The 21,191-nt window shown below is 30.8% G+C and overlaps 1 protein-coding gene across 1 annotated transcript in view; it reads left to right on the forward strand.

The window, feature by feature from the left end:
* The window catches only part of LOC148282169 (diuretic hormone receptor-like), a 66,172-nt gene that overhangs the window by 40,941 nt on the left and 4,040 nt on the right, over positions 1-21,191 (forward strand). The window lies entirely within an intron of this gene.

Raw genomic sequence — 21,191 nt, forward strand, 5'->3', positions numbered from 1 at the left:
CTACATCATCATCATACTCTGAGGGTAAAACGGTTTTTTATCTATATCCCATTCCTTAAAAGCAATCACCTGTTTATCATATGCGGTATGTCCATACATTGGATGGAATCAATTCTTTCCTAAAATTTTGACCTCGAAACAATCAGTATCATTTTGTTATTTTATATTATTGGTTTGTTATTTCAATCGTAGATATTTGAGATGAGTTCGATTTTTATTCACGAATAACGTCTGAAAAATTGAGGCAACCCCTCACACAACCTTTTGACTGCGCAGTTATGCGCAGACTGGTATAAAATACACTGCGCTCTGACTGATTCTAAAATACGGAACTGTGCAAGTGTTTTAGTTCCTTTAAAACCGTCCCTCGGTACTGAATTTCACAAGTCCGCGCATGCGCAAATAGAGATCTATAGTATCTTTGGAACCAATTCTAACAAACAAAAAATTGGCTTTATAACAATTTTTGCACTTAAATCGGATGACACGATGACATTATAATATTAAACTATTTAACATAATTATTTTTATTTTTGCATGGAATTCTTTAGTATTTATTGACTCGGCGTTAACATTGTGGAATAACATATTGAATTGTATAAATAAAACACTTTGTTTTAAGTCCACTGAGTTTATATATTTAACACGACATGTTTCGGACACGCAGTACTGTCCATCTACAGGTGTATTTAAAAACTGTTTTTAAATACACCTGTAGATGGACAGTACTGCGTGTCCGAAACATGTCGTGTTAAATATATAAACTCAGTGGACTTAAAACAAAGTGTTTTATTTATACAATTGAGTTCTTTATTAGTTTAATTTAGAGCTCTTCAAACTTTACCTGTGTGTGTATGTATCTAGTACCAAGTGACTGCTTCCCTAATCAAAAACCTCACCGCACGCTCCTGCTATTTAAAATTATTTTTTTCTGAATCTTTTAGTTCTCTCTCCAGGTTGCGGATTTAAACATCCAATTTTTTTACATCCATTTCAGTTTTCTTCCCTACAGCATCACCGGGATGAATATCTGATTAATTTTTTTTTAGAAATATCATTTTTAACTTCGGGTATTCTAGACACAAAATTCTGAGTGTCTCTATTACATAGTGTTTTATTTTGCATTTCTGCAGCTTTCAGTTGTGTCATTAGAAGACTCTGTTGCTCGTAAAGCTGGTTATATGTAAAGTTTATTTCCATGGCTTGATGTAGCGACGCTGACATTTTATTCGAAAGAACTGTAGCATTTTTCTGCTTTTGTCAACTGATATTTTCCAAGAGACTTAGTAGTATATTTTATCTCCCATTACATTTTTGTTTCTCCTGTCTTGCAGATGTTTAGTGATATTGTGTCGTAAACATTACAATAACTAAGACATGTCAAAATATATTTAATGGTGCTGATAGCAATATGGCAGATTGTTTTTTGTTACATTTCGATCGTTTATTTTGACAAAATATTGTTTATTAAACCAACTGGTCTAAGAAAAAGTTAAAATTATGAAAATTGTTTTCTAACGTTGTCTAATATGCTTGAAATAATTCAATAAGACGAGTCTCGACCGCATCAATGAAATTTACAGCTCAAGATCATGAAAATTGTTATCAAGCGTTGTCTAATATGCGTGAAATAATTGAATAAGATGAGTCTCACCCGCATCAATGAGATTTACAGCTCTCTAACTTTACAAAAATCAACAGATGGAAGAGACGTGGATTTTCAAATACAAGCAAAATAGTGACAGGTCATAAGCTTTTTGAATGGCTGCACCTTCATATTCTCTTCTCTAAAATATTTTCCATCTTTAAGGGTGAAATCCAGTTCTTTTCTACAAAAATTTGGAATAAAAACTGTTAATTATATTGAAAAAAACTAAAGTCTGATCCAAATTGACTTTAAAATATCTCCTATCAAAATCCCTTTAATTTGACAGAAGAGATTGACGATTTTCAGAAAATAAATAGGCCAGTCTTAAGCAATCTTGTCACTGTCTGCATTAGTGCCTTACTTTTAAGAAAAAACTTTATCTTTCTGAACTTAAAAACACGTGACATTGATAAATTATCTGGTTTTTGTTTGCACTTACAAAAACAGACTTTACTCAACACAAATATTTTTCGTATTATTTATTTAGAAGCAGTTTTACTAAGAGTGGCTTCAAATCACGAACAATTTCCTAAGCGAGTCCGTTATAGCTAGAATACATTATTTTAAAACCACTTTCATATCATTCATAAAATTGAAAATCGAGGGGCTAAATGAAAACTAACGAGACAGCTGATGTTAAAGTCCCTGATTGTTAGCAAAATCTGTCAAAAAAATTATTAAGATGGCGAAATATGATATGTGAAACATATATATTACTCTTTTTGTACAGATGGAATGTCATATCTGTTAAAAGATGGCCAAATATGGCATATCTTTACCATATTACTCTTTTTCTAAAGATGCTTTGTCATGTCTGTTGACAGATGACCTAATATGATATGTCAAGGATATGTTGTTTTATTAAACATGACTTTTTTTCTAAAGATGGTATGTCATGTCTGTTGAAAGATGGCTAAATATGATATGTAGAACATATCTGTTTAAATTATTTATATATATTGTGGTGCACACAGTGTTATGTCGGTAAAATATAATGGTATTATAACAAAAAAAAACATTAACTTAACACTGCACTAATTTGTTATTTTCATTGTTTGTTTTGTATTAGAAACAATATAGATGTTCATTAATACCTTGTTTTTAAAACTGTCTGAATATTTGTTAATTATCTTCGTTTTTTTTAAGTTAGTCTCCTTTGTTAATTCTCAAATGTAATTTAAAAAAAGTATATTGTTAAGTGTCTTCGGCACGGAAAACCCCAGTGAGGTCACATTATTTTTATTATTAATTATAGTTTGTAAGCAAAAAATATGAATAAATTAATTAATATACCACTGATTTTCTCAAATTGAACGGTTTTAGTGCTGCTCAAAAAAGAATTACGGATATAACAAATTACAACAGGGATGAAGAACACCTTAAAGAAGGAAATATGGAAGTCAATGCATTTACAGGGCTTATGACCTGTCATTGGCTGGTTTGAGTGGCCATTTTACACACTGTGTAACATTCACTATTTTATCTATGTTCGAACTTCCAAATTTCTTCAATTCTTCTATTTGTTGATTTTGAGCCGAAACCTAAAGATTGTTGTGAAAAGATTCATTTAACTGAATTATTTCACAGACTAGGCAACGCCTATTCCATTTCCAGGAAACATTGGCGTCTTAAAGAATATAGTTTTACCCTTCAAATATCATATTTTAGTCAAAACTGACACTTTTAGGGATAATTCAAAGCTTTATAAGCTTCTTTATCAAGGTATACTTAAATAATGAATTATATCAAGTTAAGTATACCTTGATAAAAAAAGCTTGTATAGCTTTAAAACCAGTAGGTAGAAAAAATAAAAAATCAGTGGTTTTGTTTATTTTATTCAAATGAATAACCACAAAGTTAGCACTTTAAATACAAAATTTATATTAGTAACTTTTGCCTGAAAGGCGACGAAATATGAGTAAAAATGTACATATATATATCAATAGTTCTGCATCTCTGTTGAAACATCTTTCAATTTTCTTTTTGTGGTATAAAATTTACTGCGTTCTAAATTTTGTGAAAATTGTTGTTTTGTCAAATGTCGTAAAAATTTGTTTTTATTCTTTGAATCGGCGAATTCCCTAAATCGGGGAAGGTATTAAGTCACGCGAAACATATCAAGTGACAAAAGGTTTTAACGAGGTCGCCACCCGAATATTCTCTTTTTACGTCTATAAATCACACCCTGGCGTAGTTTTGTCCTTTTTCTTTGTTTTTTGTGATGTTTACATAGTATCCACCAGAAACAGGGGTGCTATTTTCAAAGAAACGCCTTTTTATCTCGTTACCCGTTAAAACACAAAAGATACAGCAGTATTTTGTATTCAAAACCGTCACTTCTAATAATATTTTTACACGCGATCAGTAAACATATTTTTAAGTGGTAGTTTTACTAAACATCAGTCTGCTAAATTAACGAAATGAAATTGTATATTTTTTTTTGGGTATTATATTTGTAGCTAAATTTACCTGAAAACTATTCTAACGCAATTAAAAGTAATTATTTTCACTAATTGCAAATTTTTAAAAGGTGTTTACCACAAATGGCTTTGCCGCAGGAAAAACACTTGTATTTAGTCATCCTGTGATTTTAATAGGGACATAATGCGCAAATCTGGCATTTGTTTGACTGTACTTGCCAATTACTTTCAATTTTAAGATCATTATTGACTACTGACTTTTTGACATCTCTCCTCAAAGTTACAGTATTGAAACGTTTCCGCAACCATAGATAATGATAGAATCAGACATTTTTTTACAAATATTTTACGTTTTAAAGCTCTTGTCATTGCTTCCCAATTTAAGAAACATAAATTTTAACGGAGTGGGGCGAGGGCGCACCAGGAGCACATGAAAACACCAAAAAACGATTAAAAAATAAATAAATTACAGATTGTATTATCAGCGCTATGATTTTAGCGCATATTCTCGGTCAATCAGCCGATTGGTTCGATGACGGTAAGTAAACAGGACATCTTTCACAGCTCTCTTATCATTGGTTGATTCATATGAACTAGTGACGTCGTTTGAAGTAGTTTTTAATAAAATGTTTTTTTCGTAAATTTTTGAGAAACTTTACAATTTAATGCTCTAATTTTTACCGCGCGCGAGAGAACCTTGTTTGCATCCAATTTCTCGTAGGGCTGAAGTTCTTCATTATTTACGCACTTACATAGTTAGCAATATAGTATAATGGAATAAAATAGCTAACGAGCCATATGGTTGACTATTTCAAGACATATTCAGTTAAATTGGATAGAATTAGTCTCAGATGTTATCTGACGTCTTAGTCTAGACATTTGCTAGTATGCATGTTATGTCTAAATGAATGATCTTATTATTTTGCTTGTAATGATAATGCATTTAACAATTATCATTTTAAACCCTCTTTGTGTGGAATAATTAATTTAACTTCAGTTTTAAAAAATTGAACCAAATATAATTTCAATTTAAATAAATTGAAATATTCATGTATTGTTTTTAAGTTTTAGAAAAAAATAACATGTTTCAAAACATATTTTCTGTGCCGTTCGTTTTGTCTTGCTCAATATTAAGAAACGTGTTTAACTTGTGAAAAAAATGGGGGTTTAATATTTAATTAACGTCTATAAATAAAGGACAATTATTATACTTATTTAAACATAGTTATTTTAATTCATGTACATAAGAGACATGGTTACAATTTATGAAGGTACTGGACATTAGACATTTATTTTAAAAGAGTCATTGACACATATCTGGTAGGGTGAGCCGATAATTTTCTTTTCCGAATTTTGAAATTAAAGGTGTCTAAAAAGTTGCCTTTTGGATTACTCGGGGTTAAAAAAATTATGAAAAAATATTTGATACTACTTTTGGCCCTCAACCAGAGCTTGAAGTTTTCGAACAAGTCAATTTTTTGCCCTAAACCGGCTGTCATTTCGTATTTAAGTAAGAAAATCAGTCGAATTAAATTTTATAATCTGCATTAAATCTTATTATATGAGCATTTAAGGGAGTGAGTTGCACTTTGTTTTGTAATAAATGGGTAGCATTGTTTTAATGTGCCATTGTTTTTGTCAATTTTAGTCAGGCGCTCAACGGAATCAGTTCCGCGGAGTGTATTTTTTTGCATTTCGGTAGTTTTAAAACGTGTTCGAATTTGTAATGTGATTTAAGTTATATTTTTACGAACAAAAAAATAATTTTATCAATATAGATAATTGAAAAATGTTCAGACAGTTATAAACTTCAAACTTCTGTTGAGGGCCAAAATTATTATGGAATATTTTTTTAAATAATTTTTACGTTCAATGCGATCCAAAAGACAACTTTTTAGACCCCTTTCACTTTGATATCTAAAAAAAAACTTCACACATTATCGGCCCACTCTAATATCTGGTTATGCGGTTACAAGAGGAGATCTCAGCAAAATGCTCCAATCTGGTTTTTCTGTAATTTTAGTTATTTAGTACCAAAACACGTACGACTTTCACGCAGAGCAATTTCTCGTGTGTTGCCCCAAGACACCATGTTATTGACGAACATATTGAGTTCTTCAAAACAAAAGCCATTTTCAGGGAAGTGTACAATTTTGGATTGTGTCTAAGGGATGAGACCGTTGCAGGAAACTGCTGTGATATATTTCATAGATTTATATACTATTAAGCGTATTGTCCAGATGTTATATTTTTAGTATTCTTTAATGATATGCATACTTCCTCTTATTGGACATATCTATTTACGGAATTATTTAGTCCATTTAAAAATAGTTACTTTATTTTTTAATAATTTATACGGGTACAATTAAATTTAAATATAACTTTAGTAAATTAAAGCTAGGACAAAACTTTTAATAATAACTACCTCAAGACAAGATCTGGTATACCATAGTGATTGTTTAATACACACGCATCCTCACACAAAAAAAAAACTCGCACACATGCACTTCTATGAATTATATCTAACTGAACTGGATTTTTATAATTGTATTTATGTGGAAAACTGATTTGGCTTTATTTTATGTTTTTTTTAAAATGTTGTGTATATTTTTTTGTATTGCTGTTGTTTTTCTTAATAAACAAAATCAAAAAATAAAATTTAAGTCTAGAAAGACAATCGACGCAATCTGGACATTAATGCATACAAGACATGGTTTTTGCTGTGCTGATCAAGGAACAGTCCTTTTTTTCTACCGGTGGATAGAAACGTTGATTGCCACTTATTCCAGTAACGATGGTGCATTAATTAAGCTATTTAATAAATCAAACATAAATATGGAGCCAATGTTATTTCTACGTTTTTAAAGACTTGAGATTTTTAACGTTGTATCCCAACTCAACATTGGGCTCTTAGCCTCATATAAATAGGTAAACGTTATTCTTTTTTTGTAATATGTATATTTGTATGAAAGAATAAATAAATATTAAAAAAATACTTTTTTAAAAATCAAAATAAAATAATTATTTTTTTTAATCGCAGAGGTTCATTTATTAATTTATTTAATAAGGTAAAGACAGCATATTATATAAAAACATATAGACAATTTGCTGTACTTTTAGTGTGGAACACCCGTGCAAACACCAACAGAAATACAATGAACACAGTATAAATATATTATTAAAAAATCGGGTTGTGGTCCTGTAGCTAGTGGCTAGTGTCTCGGACTCACATACCAAAGGTCTTTGGTTCAAATCCTACTCTACCTTAACTTGATTCCATTTTCTTATAGTGAGTTGTTTACAACTCGTTGAAAATGGTCCTCAAATAAAATATTTGGGTAAACCTTAAGAACGCAAATATTTCTTTCTAAATAAAAAAATATTTTTTTTTAAAATTCAATTTAGAATATTTATTCAAAAACAAATTTTCAAAATATTTTTAGTTTTGTCAATAAACTTTAAAGACAAGTAAATTTAAACCACCGTGGAGTTTATAGTGATCGGTACATATTACAGCAAGACAGTCATGACTGGTCACTGACAGCTTAAAGTGGTTACTTAACACACTGTGTAACATTCACCAGTTTACCTGTGTTTAAACATTTGTATGTCTAAAAGTGTTTTTTTTTTTATTTATGTGATGTAAAAAATTTGGAACTTTTATTGATATGGGTAAGATTCATCTGACTGGATTATTTTATTTACTAGACTACGAATGTTTTTTTGTTGTTGAAATGTTTGTAGTCACGGACTAGATTCTCTTCACAAAAATGTTATCCGTCTCTATAGTGATATGCTTAACTTGATAATTTCCTAGTGGCTGAAATTTAAAGAAGTATTTGCAAAAATATTATTAGTGTTTTTGGCATTTAATAAATTCAAAATAATTATAAGACATCAAAGGGTTGACGAAAAGTAAAGTTTATTATGACATTTAAGCTGTGACGGGTGACAGCTATCAAATTACTTTGATCTTCGTAGAATAGTAGCAGATTACGAGGACAAACGTACACCCACGCGGTCACCTACCCTTATAAAACAGACAAGGGATGATTTTATCTTCTTCAACCTTAGTAAAAGCAGCGGTGCATATTTTTGAAAGAAAATAAAAATATATGGTTTCCGCTTTCAAAAATCATTTGATGAAAGTCATTCTTTTTTCTTAATATTTGCACAAAGCGATAGTCTTTATTTGCTTCAAAACGTATTTTTTATTTTTTAACTTATTGTTATAAAAATGGAATTTACAACGTTAAGATAGACTTCATTTACTTCAAAAATGCAGAACTCTATACACCGTCAGATGCAGTCCGACCGATCAATATAAATAACCCTTATAATATTGTAAAAAAAAAAAATGCTTAATTTGTTTTCAAATATCACGATAGAGGCGTTTTAATATTTCAATGTAATTGTTACTAGTTTATTGTAAACAATAGATGGAGTTTTTCTACTAGTCTGACGATGTCGGTCACGATGAAGTCCGATCAAAAATAAAAATTAATAATAAAAATTATTAATAAAAGTGATATAAAACTATCCACGTATTTTTTTCTTTTTATTTCTTTTTATTATTATTAAAAAAGCATATAATACAAAAAGTACATATTATACTCCCAGGAGTTATTAAAGTAACTCATTTGGGACCGTCCATAAGAAAAAAAAAAAAAAAAGAAAACGTTATTGTATAAGAAACATAAAACACCATCTATATAAATTACATTCATAATTTTACTATCAAAAAAAATAAGAAATATTTTTTACTTGCGACATTTCTGGATTTTTTATTCAATTTTTCGTATTTTAGCTCATCGGGCCGTTTATCATATTCGGAATGGCCAATATTTTCCAAGGACCTACTGCCAAACTTTGTTGAGCGAAACTTAGAAACGTGAAGATTCCTTGAGTAACGCGTATTGTAATTGTGAATATCATGACCAAATGTGTATTTTAAATTTGTGTGAGCAGAAAAGTATTAAATATTAATAAAAACATATTGACAATTACGACTTTACGCCAGATATAAAGCATTTGATTTTTTAATATCTTTTTTAAATATATTTTACCGTGAAATCTTGACAAAATAAGTATATAATAACCAAATGGTTAGTACATACATGATTAATAATAACGTTTCTACCTCTCTAATAGAGTAAAAACTCGTGTTTAAAGAGGGAGTTCGTTTTATATTTATTTATATTTATATTATATATAGTAAACATATATGTTTACAATATTTTATTTACATTTTTTTTTTACTAACAGATTTCTTAAAATTAGATATTCTAAAAGATACAAAAATTTCTACCGTATGGAGCTCAGGATAGGGTGAGTTTCATGTTTTTTTTAAATTTAGAATGAAATGTTTTAATCTTTGTTTTTGATTTTAAGATTTCTGGAAGATTATTAAAGTTTTTTTCGATTTGTCTTTAATACATTTTTCGTCTAAGCTTTTGTCACATTTTCTTGATTAAACATCCATGGAAATCATTAGAAAGTGTACTCTGCAAACTTTTGTGCACCATGTCAAACGCTATATCTCTTTTCGAGGGTAAGATGAACCTTCCCCACCCTGCCGTATCAAATTGCCCTCCCATTCTCGCCTTATCCTTTAGTCAGTGTTGAGCACACATAATTTATCTTAAGCTCTATCGCTGGCACTTTGGGACTTATAGATGATGTGTCTGTCGTTAGTTCTCAGACATAAAGGACCTTAAATTTACACTACAAAGGTATAATGAATAAAATGATAATTTACGTATTTTTTTAGGAGACAATTTTGTTGTATTCAACAAAATTTATTTTGTTGTGTAAATCAAATGTTGATGGATGCAGAAAACGAAAAAGACACGGCACAATCAAGTCAATCAAATACTTGAAGATGGACATGTTAAGAGTAAGAATAATCGGCGTGCGTGCATGAGAAGATGTATGAATGTAGAGGAAACGATATCTGTCTGCAAAGACAGAGTGATATGGCGTTCTATACTCTCTGTTTACCCCTACGGGGAAACAGCGTGATGGTTTGTTATTGTTGTGGTTGTTATAGTAAAAAACCATCTCAAGGGCGCTGTACAATAAACTTTCCAACGCGTCTTACAGCTTGGGATTCAGTTCCCCGTTTCCAATTATCACGTCTTGCAGTTACAAAGCACACAAACGGTTAAACATCTAGCTCCCATTTATATTTTACAAAATAAAGTGACTCAGATGTGCTTTTAACAAAATATAAACACATACAGATAAATTCTAGATGACAACATATACTGCTGCTACTGAGCGCATGGACAGTTAGAAATATAGACCCTATTTATAGTTTATGTTAGAATCAATTTAATTAATCAAGTTAATATGAAAAAAAGCAGCACGCAAGCAAGCAACAGAGAGGGAAAACGGGAATCTAGGCATTTACGGGGCTTATGACCTGTCATTGGCTGGTTTAAGTGGCCACTTTACACACTGTGTAACATTCACCATTGTTCATGTTTGAACATCCATATTTCCTCAACTTTTCCATCTGTTGACTTTTGTGAAGTAAAAAAACTGAAACCTTTATCACGTGGGTAAAATTCATCCGGCTGAACCAAATCACCTACTAGGCAACGCCTGAAAACAGTTTTTCAATTTTTATACTTCTTCTTTTGCCCGGTAGTTCATTGTTATTGTAACAGTTAACATACTTAATTCACAAATTTATCTCCTAAATTGAGAAAAAATAGTATCTGAAGTAAATATATTGATATTTGGAAAGTTTTTAAGCAACATAATACACGTGTCGGGAAAATAAAAGCCAAAAATTAAGGTAAAATGTTATGGAAAAATATTCGAAATCAATTACCTGTGAAAGCTGTCTCTTTTAACACCTTTGACGCTGACTTTGCTGCAACCAACCATACTGCAATTCACCGTAGTCGATTTTTATTTTACAAGTTATTTACAAACAAAGCCAAGCACAGCCTTGTGGCTTTTGCTGTGTGCTTTTGTAAGCATCCGATCGAACCGTTATGTTTACGTTGTCAAACAAATCAGAATGGCCACCAATTTGTTGCTAAGCAACAAACCAACATCACTTGCGTTCTATGAAACATGGTGATAGAGCTTCTCTATAGGTTTACGGATAATGTAAATAAATAAAAAATAAACTCTGAGGGATTAACATTGTACTAAAAAAGAAAGTATGAAGCAATCATAAAAACATGGTGGCTAAAGATATAAACAAACCAGTATATGTTTTCGACCAATCTGGAACATTTACCTAGGTTTTCGTTTTATGGTAATAGATTCTCATTTTATATGGCAAATTTATGTCTGACATGGTTTTTGTTATACCGTATAAAACTTTATTTAAGATATTTCATCAATACCTTTAATATGTAATAATATTGTATAAACCCTTACGTATAATATTTACTTAACAATATTTTGAGTACGTCCAAATGTTTGTAGACCGGCTGGATTTCCTCCCTGGAATCTCTAAGTTCAGTCATATCACTCCACTACTTCGAGAACTACACTGGCTACGTTTTCCACAGAGGGTCGAATACAAACTCTGTTGGCTTATGTATAAGTCACTGCACAACTCTGCTACGGAATATCTAAGGGAACTTTGCATTTCAGATGAACTAGCTGACAGGCGGCTCACGCTTAGATCAGCTATGTCTACGGCGAGAGGAAAAGTTATTATACCTCTACGCAAACAGCGCACTAAATTTAGTGAACGCGCATTTGCGGTCGCAGGCCTTATGGCATGGAATGCTCTCCCAGCAGAGGTGAGAGGCTGTAAAAGTAAAGTGATGTTTCGGAAAAAACTTAAAAACCACTTGTTCTCTAAATCATTTGAATAAATCCGTAGCATGTGTCAACAAAATAAATTGTTTTAATTAAATTACAAATTTAAAAGCTTCAATAAAAAAATATGTATATAGAATCACTATGTAAAGCGCCCTTGAATATTACGAAAATGGCGCTATTTAAGTTATCCATAATAATAATAATAGGAAGTTGTTTCAATCTTTTTTTTTTGCTACAAAGGGAAAATACTTTTGAGAAGGGAATTTAGAAGTCAAGGCATTTGCAAGGCTTATGATTTGTCGTTGGCTATTTTAAGTGGCTACTTTACACACTATGTAATATTTACCATTTTGTGTATGTTTAAACATCCGCATTTCCTCAACTCTTCTATCTTTTGACTTTTGTGATGTAAAAGAGCTGAAACATTTATCATGTGGATGAGATTAATCCGTCTAAACCAATTCATCTACTAAGCAACGCCTGAAAACCATTTTCAAATTTTACAACAAATATATATCTGAATAACTCCATACAGGTAAAATCTAGCCTATTTGCAAATATTTGGAAATACTCAAAACATTGTTAAATCAACTAACTGGTAAAAGAAGAAGTATAAAAATTGGATATGTATGTTTGTCGGAGTAGACAAAATTTACCTATCAGAATAGAGTCCCGGTGCCGACCATTATTATGAAGGTAGACTTAATGCCGTCGAAATACTATCTCTCGGTCGAATGTGTGTTAAAACTTTGTACGATAGGTGCACAAATGTCAAGATTCGTGCATTATGTAGGGCTGAGATAAACACTTTCAATAAAATCACGGCGTGATGGTTTGTTTGGTTTGTTGTAAAACAAATAAATCACAAAATATTATATGGATAACATATTATTTTTTCAATAAAACAATAGAAGAATATCACATACTACGAATACTGATAAAAATATATATATATATAAATATATTTTTTTTTTTTTTCAAAATTAATACGGATATTGTTGAGAATTTTTTTCATTTACAGAAAATATCTTATAAAATACAGTTATTACTTTAAAATATTATTTTTTTTCATCAAGTCTATGGTGTTTGAAGTCGCCAATTTTGTTGGACAAATTTGGACGTTCACACGGTGTTACTCACGTTAAAGTTCACCGAGAAGTGTGTGGCGCTGGCTCCTGAAGGATTAGAGATCGGGATATAAAACATATTCGATATGGTGTGAAAAAGACAAAGTCCTTATTTATAGCAAATTGAGGGGAGAGATGTGAGAAAAACACGTTAGAAAAATATGATAGCCATTAGTACGTGTAATCAAGGCCTTTGCAACTGGTGACTGGAATATGAGATATTTGTTTGTCTCAAATTTTTAATGTTTAACGGAAAGTTATCAAAGAAACACTACTGATTTCAACGGATTTCAGCAATCTCGTGTGGTTCAGAAAATATTTTATTTATTGATTCATTTTTACTTTTACATTGTTTGTATTCTTTTTTTATACAGAATAATGTTCCCTCACTGGAGTGTCCCGTGCCGAGGGAAATATTTTTCAAAATATGAATTTGCCTAAGATTAGCTCATTAACAAAGTTAAGATAATAATACCAATAAAAAAAGGTAATTAATCCAATTAACCTAATTATCATATTAAACAATAAAAACTCAAATATTCCTAAAAAACTAAACCAATTTATATAGACCAATAGAAAAAAATTCGCAAACAGTGCACACATTTTACCTATTTGGCTTGATCCACTCATCGATCCGTGCGTAACCCACCTCCTCTATCATTTTACTTTATAAAAACAAAGAAATTTAATAGAATAAAAAATAGTTACAAAGAATTTTGTAGCAGTAGGCATATTATAATATTTGTACTATAAAACAAAAAATATTTTTTTTATGTATTTTTTTTAAAGAAATAAATATTGACCAAACATCTTCTACACTGTACTATAAAGAAAGGAGGGGAGTAAATAGGGAAGAAAAAGCGGAGGAGAAATAAAAAACCTCAAGTACTCAGGAATCGACATTTCATGCGTGATTTTTATTTTTTTTATTTTTTTAAATTTATATTATTACTAAAATTTTACATTTTTACAGTTTTAACATTTTAATTTTCAATCTTTACTAAAACTAAAATCCCACCAAGTCACTTTCTGTAGCTTGTTGGTGGAGATTATATTTATACTAATTTATATTATATTACTTACATTTATAAAAACAACGAATTAACAGATATAATTAACAGCCGGAAAGATCAGAATATACATGTTTATACAAATAATAATTGTAATATTTTTTTCATATTTTTTTTTAAATTAAATTATTTACACATAAGCTACTATACTAATAAAAACTTTAGGTGGGGTAGCCACTTTCTTATTTTGCTCTTGTTTTATTGTGTGTTAAATTTAAGTTCTTATGTAAATAAAGAAAAAGCGTCTCTAACATTAGTGGGTAGATTATCCCATACTTGAGCAGCTACAATGTGAACTAAAAATATATTTGAGTACGCCTATTTGAGATTGTTTATCGTTTATTATAGTATGAATAAAACACATGCGTTGAAAACAGTAATAATAAATAAAAACCACATTAAAGGTTGAAAAAGACAACAAATCTACTGAAAACCTTGTTGATGTAGATAACTAGCTTTAAGTTTAAAAGTAAAACGATTTCATTGATAAATGAGCGAAATGATTGGACATTCAAAATTAATATCGATGAGGGCACTGACTTACTACATCAAATAATCTGTTATGACGAATCACCGGTAAGGTGATCCATCTTACCGGTGCCAGTCGAGGGACATTAATAACTTATTTATTTACAAAGACTCTTTAGTCTAGAGATAAAAATAATTTGATTAATTTACCAATCGAATGATGAGTAATTGAAAAAATTTAATAATCGAATGATAAGAAATTTAAAGAATTAAATAATCGAAACAATCATCTTCCGGTATACCATAGATTATGGTAAAAAGCGTTTCGGTTATTGTGCCCTATGCTGGGGCTGGGACTGAGGAGATGCGGTAGTTTTTTTTTTAATAATCTCTTTATCCTAAATACTTTATTTGCAATCGATCAACTATTTTTTTATTTTCTGCTTATTAGTTTAAAGGAACTCCCTATCTAAACACGAATTTTTACTATGGAAAGATAGAAATGTTATTATTAATTATGTATGTACAAACTATTTGTAAGTTTATACTTATTTGGTCAATATTTTTTTTCAATAAATAAATTTAAAAAAACAATTATCCACTCATATAGTACTATTACTTTTTCGTTCGAATGAATTACTGCATTCGGACTTTCGTTCGTATCAATTTAGAAGTCGAATGCATTCGATTATTTTCATTCGAATGAATCATCTCTTCTTTAGTCATTTCTTGGCTAAGCACATCCATATTGATTTTTAAAGTCAACCACTCAACGTTTCAAATTATTTGAACTCATCGAAAAAAAAACCACCAAAAAATCTTTCATTGTCCGTTCTTTCGCTGTCCATTCGCTCAACGTGTCCAAAAGAAATTATAATTAAAACTTTATTTCAATAACGTAATTCATTTTGATTAAGTTAATGTGAGTAACCTTTATCTGCTCACTTAAAAACAGGTGTTCATTTTAACAAATTTGGTTTTTTTATTTACGTAAATATTTTGTTTTTTTCTTTTAAAATTACAAATGTTGACTAATTCTTCATTTAAAAAGTCTGTTTTTTGGTTTGGTTGTAAGATTTTAAAAATTTGTTCAGCAAATCGTATATATATTCCACTTAAAGATTTAAAATAAAATTAAATCAGAGAATAGCCACAAAGTATGTGCTTCAAATAAAAAAATAATAAAAAAAGTTTTTTAATATATTTTAAAAAAACACCTTTCCTCTTGCGAGGGGTCAATAACTTTACTTTTGGTTCATTAATAAAATATCCCGTTTTTCTGACATGAAACCTAATTCACCCCTTGAACGTCCTCTAGCAAAACATGGCATGATAAAGATGGCACATCGTGGGACGTAGATTAATGTTTCCTGTGAAGATATTGTCGCTTTTTTAAACGAATCTGATAATAAGAATCGGGGTTAGGGTTTTTGGCACTTTAGGTGACCTTTATTTCGGGAAAGGGGGACAGTAAATCTGCTGTATTACTTCGCTGCATGTCTTCAATTTATTTATTTATTCATTCAAAATTAAAAAATTAAATATTTATGAACTTATTACTTTGCTCATGTTCGCAGTTTGCTCGAGTATGCCTCTTCTGTTTGGTCTTCACAATATGTCACACATAAAGAAAAGTTTGAGAAAATTCAATGGACATTTCTTAGACATCTTAACTGGAGATGCAGGTATACCGATCTCAATTATATGTCTTCCTGCAAAAAACACCACTTGCTTACTTTAGAAGATCGCCGTCTACTGTTGGACATGGGGGTGCTTCATGACATACTCAGTTGACGCCTTGATAGTCCGGCTCTTTTGTCAGAGTTATCATTAAATGTCCCCGGCTACCGCACCCGTCACACGTCGAGCTCTCTATTTCATGTGCCAGCAGTTCGTACGAACTATGCCCAGAACTCTCCACTTATACGTTTTGCTAGTAAATATAATTTGAACTTTCCCCTTATTGATCCATTTGATTGTAAAAAAATCACATTTAAAATGCGCGTCTTAAAACATACTTTTTTGTCTTATACTTAGTTTCAATAATAAAGTTTTATTTTATTTTATTAAATTTTATCTCTATTTCTTAATATTTTATATATATTTATATTTTCGATACCTGACACCCTCTTTCCAATATAACACCCACACACCCACCCTCTCACTCACTTACACTCACACAAACACACTAGTATGTATTGTACGTGTATTTAATGTATTTCTGTGGATATCTGTCATTGGTTTTATTCTCTGCATATGTTATTTGTTATATTTGTATTACATGTATTACTGTTGATATCCCCAATAAATAAAATTAAAAAAAAATAAAAAAATTAAGGCTTTTTGGGCTATGCCCGTGTCAAGCCACAATAAATAACAATAAAAATACATAGTACAATTAATTAGATCAAATTATAATGACATAGAATCACAATCTAGAAAAAAATGTAAATGTAATAAATAATCATATTCCAAAGAATACAATGCAAAATAAAGAATCAGAAATAAATTATAAAATATAAATTATACAAATTAAGAATCAGACATAATCAAATATACAAAATAGTGGTATCATTTAAATCAACAAAATAATAGTAAAATATGGTAGTATTAAAAAAAAATAACACAAAATAAGAGCATGATTTAAATCAACAGACAAAGAATATATATATATAAAAGCATAATTAAAATGATAATTGAGTTATGTTTTCTAGAAATTCACTAAATTATAGTAAGAAATATAAGGAATAGGAGCAATAATTAATAAAAGCATTTTCAGTGAGACAAAATAACTTATTTTAAACCGCCATTAATATGGTTTATTTCTTGCAGGCGTGTTGACTGCCTTGCAAAGTACCCTCTGACATATTGACAAAATGTTTCCCCACTCCGTTATTTAATTAGTACGAGAGCATTATAAGTTTCAAATTAATGTCTTTTTTAGTACTTAATAGAGATGAAACGGATATCCAGTAATTATCCAGTATCCGGCTTAATTTAACCGGATTCCGGATCGTAGCTCAATATGTAATAAGTGTATTTCAAAAATTGATTTTTAATTAAAAACATATTTGTGTGAAAAAAATAAAGCGCAAGGGGTAAAATTACCCAAAATTGTTTTAATTATTTAATAAATAAACTTATAAACCATATTAATATGTAATACGTTGATCGAAAATTGATCATAAAAAATAAAAAAAATACTTTTACCGATCTTAATTTAAAGGGCGTTATTTTTTTTGTTTCTAACCATAAGATAAATTCTAGCACCGGGGAGTTTTTATTGTTTTATTAGACAATACCGGATATCCAGCTTAGGGGTTTGCCGGATATCCGTTATCCGGTCAAACCACTATCCGTTTGATCTTCACAGTAATAATTTACTACAGAAGCCCTTCAGCTTTGTTGCATAGAACAAAAGCGTTCCAAACTTTTGGTTTGGTTTTTAATTCAACAACAAACGTATAACGAACGGTTTCTGCTTGCGCTTGCAATTCTCGACCTTAGTACCTAAGGCCCGTTGTATTGTTATAAATAAATTGAAGTTAACTTCGTGGTTGATAATCATCGAATGTTTTTTTCCGTAATGGCTTGGACATACTAAAATATTATTGTTAAAGTCAGCCGGGTTAAGATTATTTTTATTTTATAATTTTTGTATTATTATATATGTATTTTTAATTTTTAATATTTGATCTCATACTTTTTTTCTTGTATTACCCTATGTTTTATTTTTAATATTTTTATGCTTTTTCATCATCATCATCATTCCCTTTCCGCACCTGATGCTGCATAGGGCACTGCATTGGCACACCAATTGCAGCGTATCTTGAGCATTTTTGTAACATTAAGGTAAGATGATCAGTCTTGCGCTTCAGGTACCAGTCCAGGAACTATGAAATATTCTAGTATGAATACACCCTTTCAAATAAAAAATTTCAAATCAACCATGTCGGGAATCAAACATGAGACCTCTCGCATGGTAGGTAAACACACTAACCATTACACCACGAGGCCGACAAATGCTTTTTAGCTTGTATTATGTATGTAATTTTCGATACTCATAGAATCTTAGAATTTAAAAAATAAATTAGTATATAAGAGCGTTTCTGTTTTTGTAAGTTATATTATGGTTAAAAGTATACAAACGTCGTCTGTAAATAAATATTTTTTCTGCATTCCAAATGAATGAGTGTTTCTAATTCAATTTTTAATAAGTTTTGTTCATTATAATAATATAATATTTTAATTTAAATAATATTTTATGAAAGCATATGTTAGGTTCATAGTCCATAATCGATAATACACACAACAATAACACAAAAAAGCAATGTTATCATTTTCCATACAATCCAATACAACATTATAATGCAACTCTAACAGTTTGCATATAAATCGGGAGCATTGTTCTGCAGTACATTCACATCGTCCATACCATGAAAAAATTAACTACAAAGGAATGAAGTCTATAAAAAGGCCACAGAACGCAGTCAAAGTCAGTCAGCCCAACAAGTTCAGTGCAGTCAGTCAGTCCAGCTCGACAAAGTCACTCAGTTCCAGCATGTAGTTACTTCAACTTCTAGTCGCCGTATCACTCGTGCGACCGAATTCATTATTTATTCGCCATCTAATAAATAAACATCCTTGCAGCAACCTCGCGTCTTCTCTGTCAATCTCTAACTGGGGTAGGAGCTCCAATCCTCAGCTACCAAAATCCTACATATATACTGTGTTACATGTTTTCTAAATAAATAAATTAAAAAAATATACGAAAATTTTCAAACGCAATATTATACATTCATATTCTACTTATTCTCCATGAGCAAAATACTTGTGCGTATCTATTATTTTTTTATTTTATAAATTTATTGCATAAAATAAGTAAGGATATTTAATAACGGGGAATCTGTATAAAACTAGTGAATAGAAAATTAAAACGGAGTGTTCTCTGTTTAGGATAGTCTCCATCTAACATGGCTCAGCCTGTTCTAAGATGGAGATTTTTTTAACCTTTTAAAGCATAAGTTATTCTATAATCATTTTATCGGTTCTCCTATGAATGTGTGTTCTAAGTTTTAAACGTTACAAAGTATTTTCAGGCAAAGTCAAATAATTCAATAAAATCTCAATCACATTAATAGAGATTTCAACTCCTTCACTAACATCGATTGACTTCATTTACTGACAATTATTGATAAAATTCCATTGTAATTACAAAATAACATAAATTTTCATATACTTAATAAATTATAAATTAAAAATGGTAACTAAACTTTGATGGTAGTGTGAGATGATAGTGTGTTAAGATGATAGTGTTTAGCCGAAACCCTCACAATAATGCTGTATTGCGAATAAATGGTCAAACAATAGAGAGAGTGACTAACTTTAAATACCTCGGCAGTCAAATCACTTCTGATCTGGATCCGGATAAGGAAATTAGATGCAGAATTGAAATAGCACGATCAGCATTCAATGGCATGAAATCATTATTCTGCAGTGATAGTCTTTATTTAAAACTGAGACAGAGGATGGTCAAGTGCTATGTGTGGTCAATACTGCTCTACGGGGTTGAAACATGGACTCTCAAGGTAAACTCCATGAACCGATTAGAGGCTTTTGAAATGTGGCTTCACCGGAGAATGCTGAAAACCCCGTGGACAGATTTAGTGACCAACGTGGAGGTGTTGAGACGAGCCAGTGCCGAAAAAGAACTACTGTCCTCAATAAAACAGAGAAAACTCGCATATCTGGGCCATATCATGAGCGGAAGCAAATATACGCTTCTACAGCTTATTATGATGGGAAAGATCGAGGGAAAGCGTGGGGTTGGAAGGCGACAGATGTCCTGGCTGAGAAACATCCGCGACTGGACGGGAGTGCGTAGGGTTGAGGCGCTGTTCCAGTTGGCGCAGGACCGGAATGCCTACTCTAGAGTGATCGCCAACGTCGGAGAGACCTGATATGGCACAGAAAGAAGAAGAACTAAACTTTACGATATATGCACGAAAAGCGATTTGTTAACAAATATTGATAAATCGAAAGTTATGGTTTTTTAAACGGATGAAAGAATAACTAAAAATGCAGTGTGAACCGCGATATAATGAGTCAGGTAGAAACATTTGTGCATATGGAAAGTATGTTTATTAGGGATGGAAAGTCTAAGAAATATATTGGAATGAGGGTAAGTGCCAGTGTAAACGGTACACGCAAATCTACCTTGAAAAACAAATATTTGTCGCAGGAGGCAAAACCAGCAGTTCGCAATGGAGTTCTGTTGCCAACCCTTATGTATGGGAGTGAAGTAAGGAATTGGTAATACAATTATGAAAGTAGGCTGAATTCTGTCGAAATGAGATCTCTCAGGTGAATGTGTGGGAAAACAATGTATGATAGGTGTACACAATAATGTCGAGATCCATGCATTATGTAAGACTGACCAGCAATATTGACAAAATCAAGAAAGGATTGCCGCGTTGGTTTGAACATTTGGACAGTAAAAGAACGGGCAAATTGATTTAGAATTTGAATTTTGATAGGTGCGGAAAACGATAACCCAAGAAGATTTTAAGCGCTTTTCCGCTTCGACATGGACGAAAATTTTCTCACATTTTATTGAAATATTTTACAACAAAGTTAATGCATCAAATATTAATACTCAAATTGTAGT

Source organism: Micrasema longulum, unplaced genomic scaffold, assembly GCF_059751315.1.
Source record: "Micrasema longulum isolate JH-2025_06_02 unplaced genomic scaffold, ASM5975131v1 h1tg000369l, whole genome shotgun sequence".
NCBI lineage: Eukaryota > Metazoa > Arthropoda > Insecta > Trichoptera > Brachycentridae > Micrasema > Micrasema longulum.